The sequence below is a fragment of the Schistocerca americana genome, chromosome 1, assembly GCF_021461395.2.
Source record: "Schistocerca americana isolate TAMUIC-IGC-003095 chromosome 1, iqSchAmer2.1, whole genome shotgun sequence".
NCBI lineage: Eukaryota > Metazoa > Arthropoda > Insecta > Orthoptera > Acrididae > Schistocerca > Schistocerca americana.
In genome coordinates, this window is record NC_060119.1 from 590,312,807 (window position 1) to 590,326,666 (window position 13,860).

Sequence of the window (13,860 nt, forward strand, 5' to 3'; positions counted from 1 at the left end):
CTTGAGGAAGGCCACTTCCAATAGTGGCCGAAACGTCCGACAATTTTATGTACTGACAATGCGGTCAATAGCCCAGAAGAATTTTATTGACAGTGACTACGGCCGCGGAATCCTACGCTTACACTTTTAGCACATCTTCCTAGCTTTTCATTTTAAATTATTGCTTTTAGCTAGAAATTAATAAGCACTGTGAATATTGTTGGTCCATTACGAGATTCATGGTAGATTATGACGGTTTACCGTACTGAAACTCAGAATCAGACCTTTACCTATGACGAGCAATGCTCTATCAACCGAACAGTCTAAAAATAGATATTGCGTTGTTAGAGGGCGTTTGGTAAGGCAAATACGGTATACGCCTTTTTGTGGGCAGTTTTAAATCTCAATTTATTTTCATAGTCACTGCGAGATACGTAAGGGCTGATGAACATTCTCGCATTCTGCTCAGAATACCGATTCTTAAAATTTTCTCGGTAGGTTTCCATAAGACCTTATCTGTCTTTCGACTGCGAATCTAAAAAGTTCTTGACAAACAAGTTAGTCATCACTCACACTGGCCCTCATATAACGCATTCCGTTAGTCTCCCCTAACCTGGGTCAGTATACGCTAATAAAGTACAGTATCTTAGCAAGTCTCATACATTTTCCGAAGATCTTAAGGTCTTTCTGGGCCTTACAGCCGGCCGAAGCGGCCGTGCGGTTAAAGGCGCTGCAGTCTGGAACCGCGAGACCGCTACGGTCGCAGCTTCGAATCCTGCCTCGGGCATGGATGTTTGTGATGTCCTTAGGTTAGTTAGGTTTAACTAGTTCTAAGTTCTAGGGGACTAATGACCTCAGCAGTTGAGTCCCATAGTGCTCAGAGCCATTTGAACCTTTTTTTGGGCCTTACATATTAGAGGAAAAAATAATCGTTCTGTAACGGAGTGTGTGCGTTTTAAATCAATCGGTCGTTTTAATCGAACAGGAAATTTTTCTTAGACCTTACACGGGACTATAAAGTGGCTTAAAAGTATTATCTTTTCGTAATCAAATAGTGAAACACTCCACTAGCTAAATTTAGCCTGTGGCTTTCCTTCAAATGTTCCTGTCGGAAAATGTACAGTCGACAACTCGCAATCTAAATTCTGAAACTAGTTAGAGACACCCCTTGCGCTAAGTACAAAGTTCGACTGAGGCCCTTAAGGCAGGAATTTAAGTGGTGGCGCTCGTCTGAGCTAACGACTCTCCGTCTCAGGGTGTCTTCAAGCCTCTCCCAGAGAAACGAGATGAGAGAACTTGGCCTGAGGACTAAATCTTCTGAATATTCATGGCTCCAGAGTGCGGGACCGTGATGAGATAACTATCACAGTGGCTGCTCGATATGCAAGCTCTCCGTAAAAGCCATTTGAGTAACACCTGCCGTTTCCTTGTCAACCAAAAACTGATGCCCATTAAAACAGCCATGCACTGCGTGGAATGTGTTGGGTCCTAGTACGGCATCGGATCGCTACACGGAAACTATATTATTCTGAAAGTCTTATAATGAAAACTTCAGCAATCCTTGACAATTCCACCATTCATATGAAGTTCCTCAGTGATACGAGAGATACATTACGCAAGGAATGCTAGAATTTAATATTTAATCCTTGTCGAGGGTGTATACGTGAACCAAACTGCATCAGGTGTCTGATTCTGGCATCAGAACCACTGGAGATGCTGTGGTGCTGCTTTTGTCGGTCGACTCTCAGGGACTATACTGTGCTGGTTACGTCTTCTTCTCATGTTTACTAGAAAACAGCAACTATCTCAGTTACACAATGCAGTTATTGAAACATGCTTCTGCTCACACATCTGGTTGCACACTTCCTACTTCTTCTATTCTTCTTTTTGCAGTTACCCTGTCTTTAGGGTTGTCGAGCATCATGTTTATTTCATAATATTTATCTTTAGTTTTAGATGTATGTTCAGTCTAATGTTTTCGTAGCCGCAAAGAGTCTTTTTGTGCCGGCCGGAGTGGCCGTGCGGTTCTAGGCGCTACAGTATGGAGCCGAGCGACCGCTACGGTCGCAGGTTCGACTCCTGCCTCGGGCATGGATGTGTGTGATGTCCTTAGGTTAGTTAGGTTTAACTAATTCTAAGTTCTAGATGACTGATGACCTCAGAAGTTAAGTCACATAGTGCTCAGAGCCATTTGAACCATTTGAAGTCTTTTTGTAACCTCTTTACTCATACAGAGTGTTTTATTATGTTCTTCCTGAACTAGGTAAAATTTATTCATTTCTTCCGCTGTATCTTGGTGTTAGGAAATACACTGTTTCATCTCTGCTTTAGTTATATCTCTCTTTCAAGCAGAATTGCGTCCAGTTACTGTTATTTTTATTTATGATGGAGCTTCTTTTTTTAGTCAGAGGACCAATATCCATAAATGTTAGTAGTTATAACTCATCATGTCGTATTTAACCCCTGACCTGAATTTTTATTAACGTTGTTTTCTTCCAATTAGTGATTGAAGGTGAAATATTGGAGTGATTAGCGAATTTCCTGTTTTTCTGCTTACTTTTCATGCAAATTAATCGCTGCTTTAGTTTTCAAAATTCAATGATATGTCGAGAAGTACTTGTCTCTCTGTATATTGTAGCTACATTCTACAGCTTTCGCTATACAAAATAATAAGTTTTCTCAGCTTCAATATGATACTTTCACTACTGTTAAAAATCACTACTGTCTGTCGTATATCTTTAATTATTCATTTGCCGCATCAATTTAGCCACAACGTTGCTTGCTTGATTTACACAAGTACTTGCTTATGGTAAAAATGTCTGCATAAACCTTGTTCACCAGTTAAGACAATTCCTCTCTTGTCACATCCACCACTCACCTCACTCACGTTTTGACTTTTGTTGCCTTTTCTCGAATTTAAAAGTGTCCTGCTCTTTAGGACTACTGCGTTAGTGAAGCTGTTTCTCCCATATAAACGAATCTCTGTGATTCTTCACCCCAATGACTCATTATTTGAGTTCGTGCTAAGGTAGGGCTTAATCCTGTGTTGTGGGAAGTCCCGTTGTTGAGGTTTTCTGAAAAGTACCTACTGTATGCCAGTACCTACTGTATGCCTATATGTTTCTTAAAATTCGCGGAAAGCCACTTTCCCATTATGTAAATTGGAAATGAAGTGTCTATACATACATACATAGATACATTAATGCTTGTTCCACAGATCATGAATACGACATTTAGTAATGATGTGGAACATTTCACTTTAACATAGATTTTATTTACACAAAATAATTAATTAATTAATTTTTTACATATAGAAGAATTCATCTATTGAGTAGAAGGAGTTGTCATTCAGAAATTCTATTAATTTGCTTTTAAATGTTGGTTGGCTATCTGTCAGACTTTTAATACTATTTGGCAAATGACCAAAGATTGCTATTTCTGTGGCAGCATAATTTACCCTTTTCTGTGCCAAAGAGAGATTTAATCCAGAATAGTGAATATCAACCTTTCTTTTAGCTATGCACTTCGCTGTTTTTTTTTTTAATTGGGATGAGTTATTAATGACAAATTTCATAAGTGAATATATATATTGTGAAGGTATTGTGAATATCCCGAGTTTCTTACATAAATATCTGCAAGGTGATCTTGGGTGGGCTCCAAATTATTATTCTGATTACACGCTTTTGTAAAATGAATACTTTCTCTCTTAATGACGAATTGCCCCAAAAGATGATCCCATACGAAAGCAGTGAATGAAGACAGGCATAGTAGGCTAATTTACTGATATGTTTATCACCAAAGTTTGCAATAACCCTAACAGCATAAGTAGCTGAACCTAACCGTTTCAGCAGATCATCGATGTGTTTCTTCCAATTCAATTTCTCATCAATGCACACACCAAGAAATTTTGAGTATTCTGCGTTAGCAACAGACTTCCATTCGTAGTCTATATCTGTCAATGGTGTTACGCCATTTACTGTACAGAATTGTCTAAACTGTGTTTTCCAAAATTTAGTGATAGTCCATATGCAGAGAACCACTTAATAAACATTATTTGCAATTTCCTCAGCTGATTCTTGCTTATTGGGTGTGAACGACAGCAAAACGAACTAACTTTGCATCTTCATGAATACAGAGTAGCAAGTCGTTAATATATATTAAGGACAATAAGAGTCCCAAGACTACCAGGTAGATGGCTCTCCTGGTTTTTACAGACTATCTGTACTGTTAATTTCAACCTTCTGCATTCTTCAAGTTAAGTATGAATTAAACGATTTGTACACTATCCCACTCATACCACAATACTTAAGCTTATTTAGAAGATTTCATGATTCACACAATCAAAAGCCTTTGAGAGATCACAAAATACCTCAATGGGTGATGTTCGGTTATTCAATGCATTTAATATTTGATCAGTGAAAGCATATATAGCATTTTCCGTTGAAAAGCCTTTCCTTAAACCAAACTGACATTTTGTTAGTACTTCATTTTTACTAGTATGTGATACTACTCTTGAATACATTAATTTTTCAAGGATTTTGGATAAAACTGTCAGAAGTGAGAATGGTCGGTAGTTGTTAGAATCAAATCTATCCCCTTCCTTATGCAACGGTTTAACAATAGCATATTTCAGTCTATCTGGAAAAATGCTCCAGTTCAATGAGTTACTATATGTGTGGTTGAGAATTCTACTTATTTGTTGGGAACAAGATTTTAGTACTCTGTTGGAAATGCCATCAATTCCATGTGAGCTTTTACTTTTGAGTGAATTTATTATTTTCCTAATTTCAGTAGGACAGGTTGGTTGAATTTCAGTTTTGTCAAATTGCATATGTACTGCCTGTTCCAAATACTGCCTTGCATTTTATAATGAATAGGTGGATCCTATTTTCTCTACAACACTTAAAAATTGATTATTAAAAATGTTTTCTACCTCTGACTTGTTGTTAACATACTTTTCATTGTGTTTGATAGAAATACAGTCTTCCTGTGCTCTCGGTTGCTCTGTTTCCCTTTTCACAATACTCCAAATTGTTTTAATTTTGTTATCAAATGTGCTACTCTCAGAGATAATTCACATACTGCTGGACTTTTTAATAAATTTTCTTAAAAAAGTGCAGTAGTTTTTATAATGTTTCACTGTTTTGGGGTCATTACTCCTCCTAGCTATAAGATACACTTTCCTTTTCTGTTTACAAGATATTTTTACCCCTTTAGTAAACCCATGCTTTTTACATGGTTTCTTACAATTATATTTCACTGTTTTCTTAGGGAAACTGTTTTCAAATATACTCACAAAGGTATCATGAAACAAGTTAAATTTTAAATTAGCATCATGTTCCCTGTACACCTCATCCCAGTCTAACTGTTGCAAGCTTTCCCTAAAATTCTGAATTGTTAAATCGTTAATGGAACTATTTTGGAGGACTGTTTTGCATCACTGTATGGAGCTATATCATATACTGTAACTAGCCGTGCATCGTGACTAGACAGACAATTCTTAACAAGAAAAGTTTTTATTTGATTAAATTTATCTTGGTCTATGAAAACGTTATCTATCAGTGTGCTGCTTTGCTATACCACCCTAGTAGGAAAATCAATAACTGATGTAAAATTGAAAGAACCAAGTAATACTTGAAATTAAACCGTTCTTAGACTCTTTCAGAAAATCTACATTGAAATCCCCACAACCAATAATTTGGTTTCCTGTGTCTGGCAGGTAACACAACAAAGAATCCAAGTATTTCAAAACTGCTTGAAAATTCCCCAATGGGGACACATACACGGCTACAATTATAAAAGTGTCATTATTTGGTTGAACCTCACATACACGTGCTTCTGTATGTTGCTCTATGCAAAATTTTTTAGTTTCCAAATGTTTCACACTATGACTGAATTCAACATATATGGCAACTCCTCCTCTCTCCATAGTGTCTCTACTTACATGTGCTGAAAGCTTATATCCACCTATATTTACCATTTCCTTACCTGTGACTATATGATGTTCGGACAGGCATAGTACATCTATTCCACCCCCTGTTTCTAAATCTTCTAAACAAACAAGAGGCTCATCTGCTTTCTTTTTTAATCCCCTGATATTCTGATGCAACGAAGAGGTTGTTTTATTCACATAGCGAGCTGATACTGAGTACAGAGCAATGGATTCCATCAAGCTAGCTTCTCCACAAGGCGTGTTTATAATAAAGACTACTCGATTAACCTCGGAAACAGAAAATTCGTTTATTCAGATGATTGTGAATTTTACGGTAAAGGATGATCTCTTGAAGACGTGATGAATAACAATATCACGCTATTCAAGCACTGTCAACCTGTTTTGGAAACAAACATCTGGAAGCAAATACAGATTCGACATATGCGCACCTCGTCTCTGAAATACCGAGGTGGGAGAGGTAACATCTCGATTTACGAGGAATGGATAGCAGTTATTCTTATAAATCCAGAAACTTCCCTTCTTTGGATTTTAGTCACTCTGACATATCTTGCAAACTTGACACGAGTCATTCAACTGCACATAGGGATTCCAATCGACGACTGTACAGTAGCGTTCGAACTTTGTGTTCATAGATATTGAGCGTTCGGTTTAAGCACTTCTGGTGAACTGGAATGTCATTTCAGAGTTTATTCAGGAATGGTTTCTGAGTATTTCTGTGCAAGCCACCCCTGGTCTACGATCTTTCGTTACAGAATAATGACGTACTCACGATTTAGTCGGTTTGTTATCCCAGTTACCTTTGTTTCCGTGAAAATACCTCCGCAACAATGTAGCAGCCTGTAATACGCAGTCACAAAAACGAACTACACAAAAAAGCCCAGAGTAATGCTACAACTGTCAGGTGCAAAACTGCTTTGATACGGCTGCCGTCGTTGCGGGAACAGCTTTGCGTGCCATCGTCGTGCCTCTCTTCCACTGCATTCGGTGAACACGTACGCAAGGCACTTAATATCCAATGCTCTATCAGTAAACATGCCCATACGGCTGTGTTCATTGTTAACGTACAACTCACAGCTCTCTTAGGCATTATTGATATTATTCCTTGATGACTCAGCACAAGTCCTATTATGCTGCCCTTCTTCTTGCCAATGTTTGCCGCACATTCCTCCCCTCGTTATTCTTCTCCTTCGTTACATATGTTATCATTCCATTCAATTTTTAACATGCTCTGTCTCAGACGCGCTTCAATTATCTTCTATTCGTATTTTTTCACACGTCGTGATTCACTTAAATACAATACTGTGCTTCCAACGTACATTCTCAGAAATTTCTTTTTCAGTGTAAGTACGATGTTTAATACTGGTAGACTTATTTAGTCCATAGTGCCCTCTCTGCCTGTGTAATCTGTTTCTCATATGCTCTTTGTTTCGCCTGTCATGCGTTGTTCTACTTCTTCCTCTTCGTCTTTTTTGTGGACCCGAATTTCGAAGTTGAGCTTATCGCTGATGTCATTCCTGCTGATACTCGTAATTTTTGTCTTTCTTCATTTAAACTCCGTAGCTAGTGTTCCAAGTCCCGCAACTATTCTTCACTGCCGCTGAGGATGTCAGTGTCATCTGCATGTCTTATCACTAAAATTGTTTAATCCTAAATTTTATTACCACTCTTGTCTTCGTCATTGTCTCATCGATGTCTGGATTGGAGAGTAAGGGAAAAATGATTACATCCCTGTCTTACACCTATCGTAATGCGAACACACCATACTTGGCCTTTTATTCGAATTTTTCCATCTAGATTTTTGTACTGAGAGCTTATTACCCGTGTTTTCTTATAGCTTAACCACGCTTTTCTGAGAGTCTCGGCCAGCCTGTAGCGTTTCAAATCGTCGAACTCATTTTATAGGTCGCCAAATCCTCTGAGGTTGTTCGATTTTTTGTAAGTATTCCTTCCGTTACTAAGTGCAGCGTGAGAACTTCTTCTCTGGTGCTTTTACCTGTCCTAAAGTTAAACTGATGGTCATCTTATAAATATTCAGTTCTCTTTTCACTCTTGTAGGATTTCTCATCTTTTCCAACTACCGTGATAGCTGGCAGCATCAGATGAAGAAAGAGCTATTTTTTCGCATTCGTTTTCAGTGATATTGTGTTATCAGCACTCCGTTGCGTGTTCTTAGACCCGTCTAAAGTGCCAAATCATTGTGAAAATCTTTCAAACATTCATTGCCAGACGGCGCATGGCATTTGTACCACGCAGTGCTTCCCATCGGCGCTCCAAGTGCCTTGCCTCAAATCTTCCGCAAAAAAAGTTCCGCAAGATTTAGATAAGGTTGTTCGATGACCGATTCCACGTAATTCCAGAGTATTCAACTGACGTATTTGATTTTAAAGACGCAGCGGCAAAATTTTTCTGAATGCAGTTGTGTGTAAGACGTACTAATGCAATATGATTACAGTGTCTCATACTCATCCATGTCAAAATTTTTATTCTGAAACAGAAGAATACAAAAATGTCGATGAATAAGGAAGAGGGAAGAACATGGCTCACGTATGCCATTCTCGGCTTTGTCTGAACTACCAGCGATGTGTATCAGTTGCAAAACAGAAAGGCCTTTTGACGACTTTGCCATTTCTTTCCCAACAGCACAAGGAGCTCTACGTTGATCTTGGTAGCATTTGATACCAAGAATGTATTTGCACAAGAAACAGAAGCCAATATTGAGAGATTTTTCACTTAAATTCAGTTTTTTCGTTCTCTTGTAACAAATTAAAAAAAAAAAGGGAAATTATTTTCGCTAAGCCTAGTTCTACTGGTTAAAACATTACTGCCGTATTACTGTACTTGTACTCTCACAGCCGGCCAGAGTGTCCGAGCTGTTCTAGGCGCTACAGTCTGGAACCGCGCGACCGCTACGGTCGCAGGTTCGAATCCTGCCTTGGTCGTGGATGTGTGTGATGACCTTAGGTTAGTTAGGTTTAAGTAGTTCTAAGTTCTAGGGGGCTGATGACCTCAGATGTTAAGTCCCATGGTGCTCAGAGCCATTTGAACCATTTGTACTCTCACAAATAAAACTTAGTGCCTTATTATTAGTGGCAGCTGAAACACAAACTTTCTTATTGGCACTTTAAACCAGTCAGCTTCTTGGCACGACACATAAAGAGCTATTAACAAATTATTTACTTTCTAATTTCTCATTTTTTGCGGCTATGCGGTAAGCAGCATAATTTGTGGTATTACAATGTATTCTCAATTTCTTAGGTACGACTAAGTCATGTACAAACGAGGTACATTATTTTTTGATTCTCCTAACAAATGTGAGATTTGTCACTTAGAATGTTTGAATTTCCCTTTCTCCCATTTTTAAATACAAATGAAACCAGTCCTTGAGGCAAAGCGTAGTTTTCGACCGGAGTAAACTAACTAGGAATCGCCTTGACGTAAACCGAACCCTCTGGCGTCGTTTTGCCGATGACGGCCTGCCAGTCGCGTGTCGTGCTAACAGCAGGTATTTCGTGGCAGTGCCGTGACAAGAGATGAGCGATGGCATGGCAGCCAGGCGAGGCGAAGCCGGCAGCTGAGAGGGGCCAAAAGCTAATGCGAGCCTGCCGTGCGAGACAGGAATAGTTCGTCCCGCTCGTCCGCACCAGGACGGGATCAAGGCACGCCACCCCTGTGGGCACGAGGCGTGCTGCCAAAGGCGGGCGAGCCTTTGCATCACGAGAATACTCGGTGGCGAGACAGAGGGGGAGGAAAAGGCGCGAGCGCGGGCAGAATTTGAGAATAGCAGGGACACACCTGTCGCCATTACTCTTCGAAATTGTTTCATTCAGACATGCAGAACTCGAATTCTACCAATTTCAGGAGATAGAATTGACAAATACACTACTGCACATAAACCGTGTAAATCTACACATCAATTTTTGTAATCGAAGAATACTTTATGAGAATATTTGAGCTAAGGGAAATCTAATTAACATTCTACTTTATTTCACTTCATATAAGTGAAATTTTAGTATTTGTATGTGGTCTTATGTAGTCATATAACACCGTAAGTTTAATTATTTGCACACTTTACGTAGTTCCATTGTTATAGGAAAAACAATATCAACTACAAACTAACCATCACTACCATTCCTCTTTGCAAGGTACTTCTCTACATCTACATACGTATTCAGCAAACCAATGTGAATGGTACAGGACAATTGAAAAAAAAATGTTCAAATGTGTGTGAAATCTTGTGGGACTTAACTGCTAAGGTCATGAGGCCCCTAAGCTTACACACTACTTAACCTAAATTATCCTAAGGACAAACACGCACTCATGCCCGAGGGAGGACTCGAGCGTCCGCCGGGACCAGCCGCACAGTCCATGATTGCAGCGCCCAAGACCGCTCGGCTAATCCCGCGCGGCTACAGGACAATTAGCGGGATCTACATGTTTATGGGCTATTCCTGCTGCAATACGTGTAGCCCGTTACACCCTACGTATTCAGCTTCTAAACTATACTTCGTGCTAAGAAAGTATTACATAAACTGAGAGGTGGTATACTGACCAAAACAAGAAAAATATGCCGCAGCACGAAGGAATTAGTCGAATGAGAGGGAAATAGGTAGATATGATGCACGCGTACAAAAAAAAAAAAAAAAAAAAAAAAAAAAAAAAAAAAAAAAAAAAAACTAGTATCCCACATCTGTCTGGGTTGTCTCTGGACACTTCTTCCGCCTGGAATCTAGCTAACTGGAGTAGAAATGTCTTCAGTAATGAGTCCTCCTTTCAACTGAGTCCCGATGGTGAACGAAGACGGGTCTGGAAATGCCCCGGACAGTGGTAGGTTACTACCCTGGCTGTCGCCCGCCATACGGCACGGCAGCCAGGAGTGGTGGTGGTCTGGGATGACCTTTCTTTTCAGGGTGGGGCCCCTTCGGCTGTCATCCGCAGCACCCTTACAGTACGTCGACGATATTATACGCTCTGTTTTATTGACCTAAATGGAAAGCCATCCTGTGCTTACATTTGGGCAAGGCTATGCCCGTCCGCACACGGCGACACTATCTACTGCTTGTCTCCGTGCTTGCAAAATCATATCTTTGTTTGCAAGGTTGCCGACTGAGATTATGGACAGACCTCTGAACGCACCAGTTGGACAGAACGTGGCACGATGTCCCTCAGAGACATCCAACGGCTCTGTCATCAAGGCCAAACTGAATAACTACTTGTTCAAGGGCCAGAGTTGGACCAAAACGTTATCGACTTCCTCAGTTTGTGAAGCTCTTTCTCTTGTCGAAGTCTCTTTTTTTTAGAGAAGTCTCTTTTTTTAGAGGGGTATGAGCCCTTGTTCTGTAGAAGAGATGTGTTTCACAGTAGCAGGAATATAAACAAGTGCAAATAGCTCTTAAGGTATGTTTTTTTAAATCTCATGTTTACTGCGTATTTTCTTCTTGTTTTGGTTCATACTACCACCTCTCAAAATAAGGAATACTTTTTGTAACAACCTGTACATGTGGAGGTGGACAGAGGAATCACCTGCAGATAGGCATGGTATCGACTGCTAACATTCATTAGTGCATGCTTTGTGATATACTTTAGCAAAAATATTCGACCAATTCTTTCTCTGCAAGAGGTGCATATGTTTTATACAAACATGTTTTCTTAGTAATCTACCAATGAAATGAATGCCTCCGTTTCCTTCATCCACGATAGAGACTACATCAATCTAACTTATATTACAAAAAAGTATATTTCCATGTATTTTTGTCGTTTGGTTAATACTCAGTATCATTCACCAACTCAGAAGAAATTTTTATTATGTTTTTACACTTAGTTACGTCTTCATTTGAACAGTATATTACAAAACAATACCAAGAAACGTCGAGTTTTTCTTGAGGAACAAATCGAGGATAGGAAGACGCGTCCGGAAACGTCATCCAACGACGCTGCAAAGTATTCTCTAAAATATCCAAAGTTTTTCGGTATAAAGGAGAAAAATTAACGACTATTGGAAACCAGCATCTGTAACCATCGTCCACCGGGGTAACAGGGCATAGCAATAGCAGACAAGGATTGTCTATGCAGCAGCTAGTTCCATCATCTGCACTGGCGATCGTGGCATTCAGTAGCGAACACTGAATATCAAACAACGTTGGGAGACATTCCACCTATGTTCCTTCAGCGTACAAGATACGCTCGACAGCAGCTCGAGCTTTGTCAGTATGCCTTCTTACCAACCTGCATATAACGTTCGACTGAGAAAATCAGTTGTTTTGAAAGTAACTGGTACAGTATTACAAACTGGATAGTTTTAAAAATCATATGCATAATTTAGGAAGAGTAATATATTTTATTGGAACGTAATGTACAAAGCAAAATGTTTCTTCAGGAAAATGAAATAAATTTATGGTACCAAGTTTCATGCACTTAATGATGATGGAACTTAAATTCTTTCGTTTTTGAGGATTTGTAACACCATAGCTTAGACACTACATACCTTTTGTTGATTCATTTTGCTTTCTGTTTTATTCAACATTCCATTGTTGAGCTTCTGTAAATGTTGTATGATGGAATCGATGACAGTAAATTCTATACTCCTTTTTTTGCAAAAACTTTGATGTCATGTTTTGATTCTATGCAATGTAGTGTATCTACCACTTACATTCCTTGTCTCATTTGGAGGGAAGAAAACTTACTGTATGTAACTCTAATTTCTGAGTGAATAATTTTTTTTAGAAATGTCAATATGCGCAAATGTTCTGATTTAGTTATTGCTGTTATGTAAACTGCTGATCTTCACTTAGGGTTTTTAGTTAATCTGTATGTAAAAGGTGTGGTCCCACTCGGGAACGGAAGCATACAGCGCCCGCAAAATGTGGTTGGCATGGATAGAAAGGTGGAACAAAGAGTCAGTCGGGGATGAGCTACTGAGCCGCCAACAGCTCATGTAACAACAGTGGATTGTGCTGGTGCCGCGAGAGGCTTTTTGTGCCGTTTCCCAACGTGCCAAAGCCTCGGATGGATGTATTTGTAAGCTAGCTCTGTTTTGGAAAGGTATCTATCATCGACACCAAGAAATGACAGAGCTTTATCATTATCAACTGCTGATCCACCTGCCAGCATGTAATCGCCACCACCTTGCGCAATCACTATAACGAACTAGAAGCATCGCATAAATGTAAAGTGAAGGATCAGCTCATTGGATGTTATAATGTACTCAAATATAAGGTAACTTACAATTGAATTTAAGTACCTACCTTGAGTTTGTCCTTATCACCACACCTCTCCGGTTCCTCTCCGTTTGAACTACGATTACCGAGTGTCCTTGTTATGGAAAAATGGAAGCCTCAAAGCCAAACAGTTAATTAAGTAATGTTGTTTGATACTGGTAATAAGCGAGTATTCAGATTTACTGTGGATCTGGTAAAATTGTGGGAGGTAGTAAATGTAGCTTTGTGAAAGCCTCCCAGTGATTGAAACAGTCCAATTTAAAGTTTTATGGACTTTCAAAGTTACCTATTTAATCATTGACTTGAAAGTAGAAGGCTGTGGTAATAAAGACAGGCAATAAACCATCTTGAGGTTAGTTCCAAAAGTAAATATTACTAAAGTTTGGCTTCAAATGTTCTTCTTAGTGAACAATTCGCTGTTGCTTTTAAAAATTAAAAGTTCTTAAAACTGAGGTTGATTACTTAATAATCATAGTGCTACCTGTTGTAAATTGCAAAAATTGAGTCATTATCTTACGAATTTGTTAATTTTGTTGTCTCACTGCAGTAAAAGTTGAGAACTGCAATTGTAGAAAGTTATATACTCATGCTTGCTAAGTGCTTGTTTCTCTTGTGTATTGAACGTGCATATAAATTGTGTAACAAGATACAATGTTTGTCCATTGTGCTCACGATCGATAACAATTAACAGAAAAACCACTCTCTATGAAAACA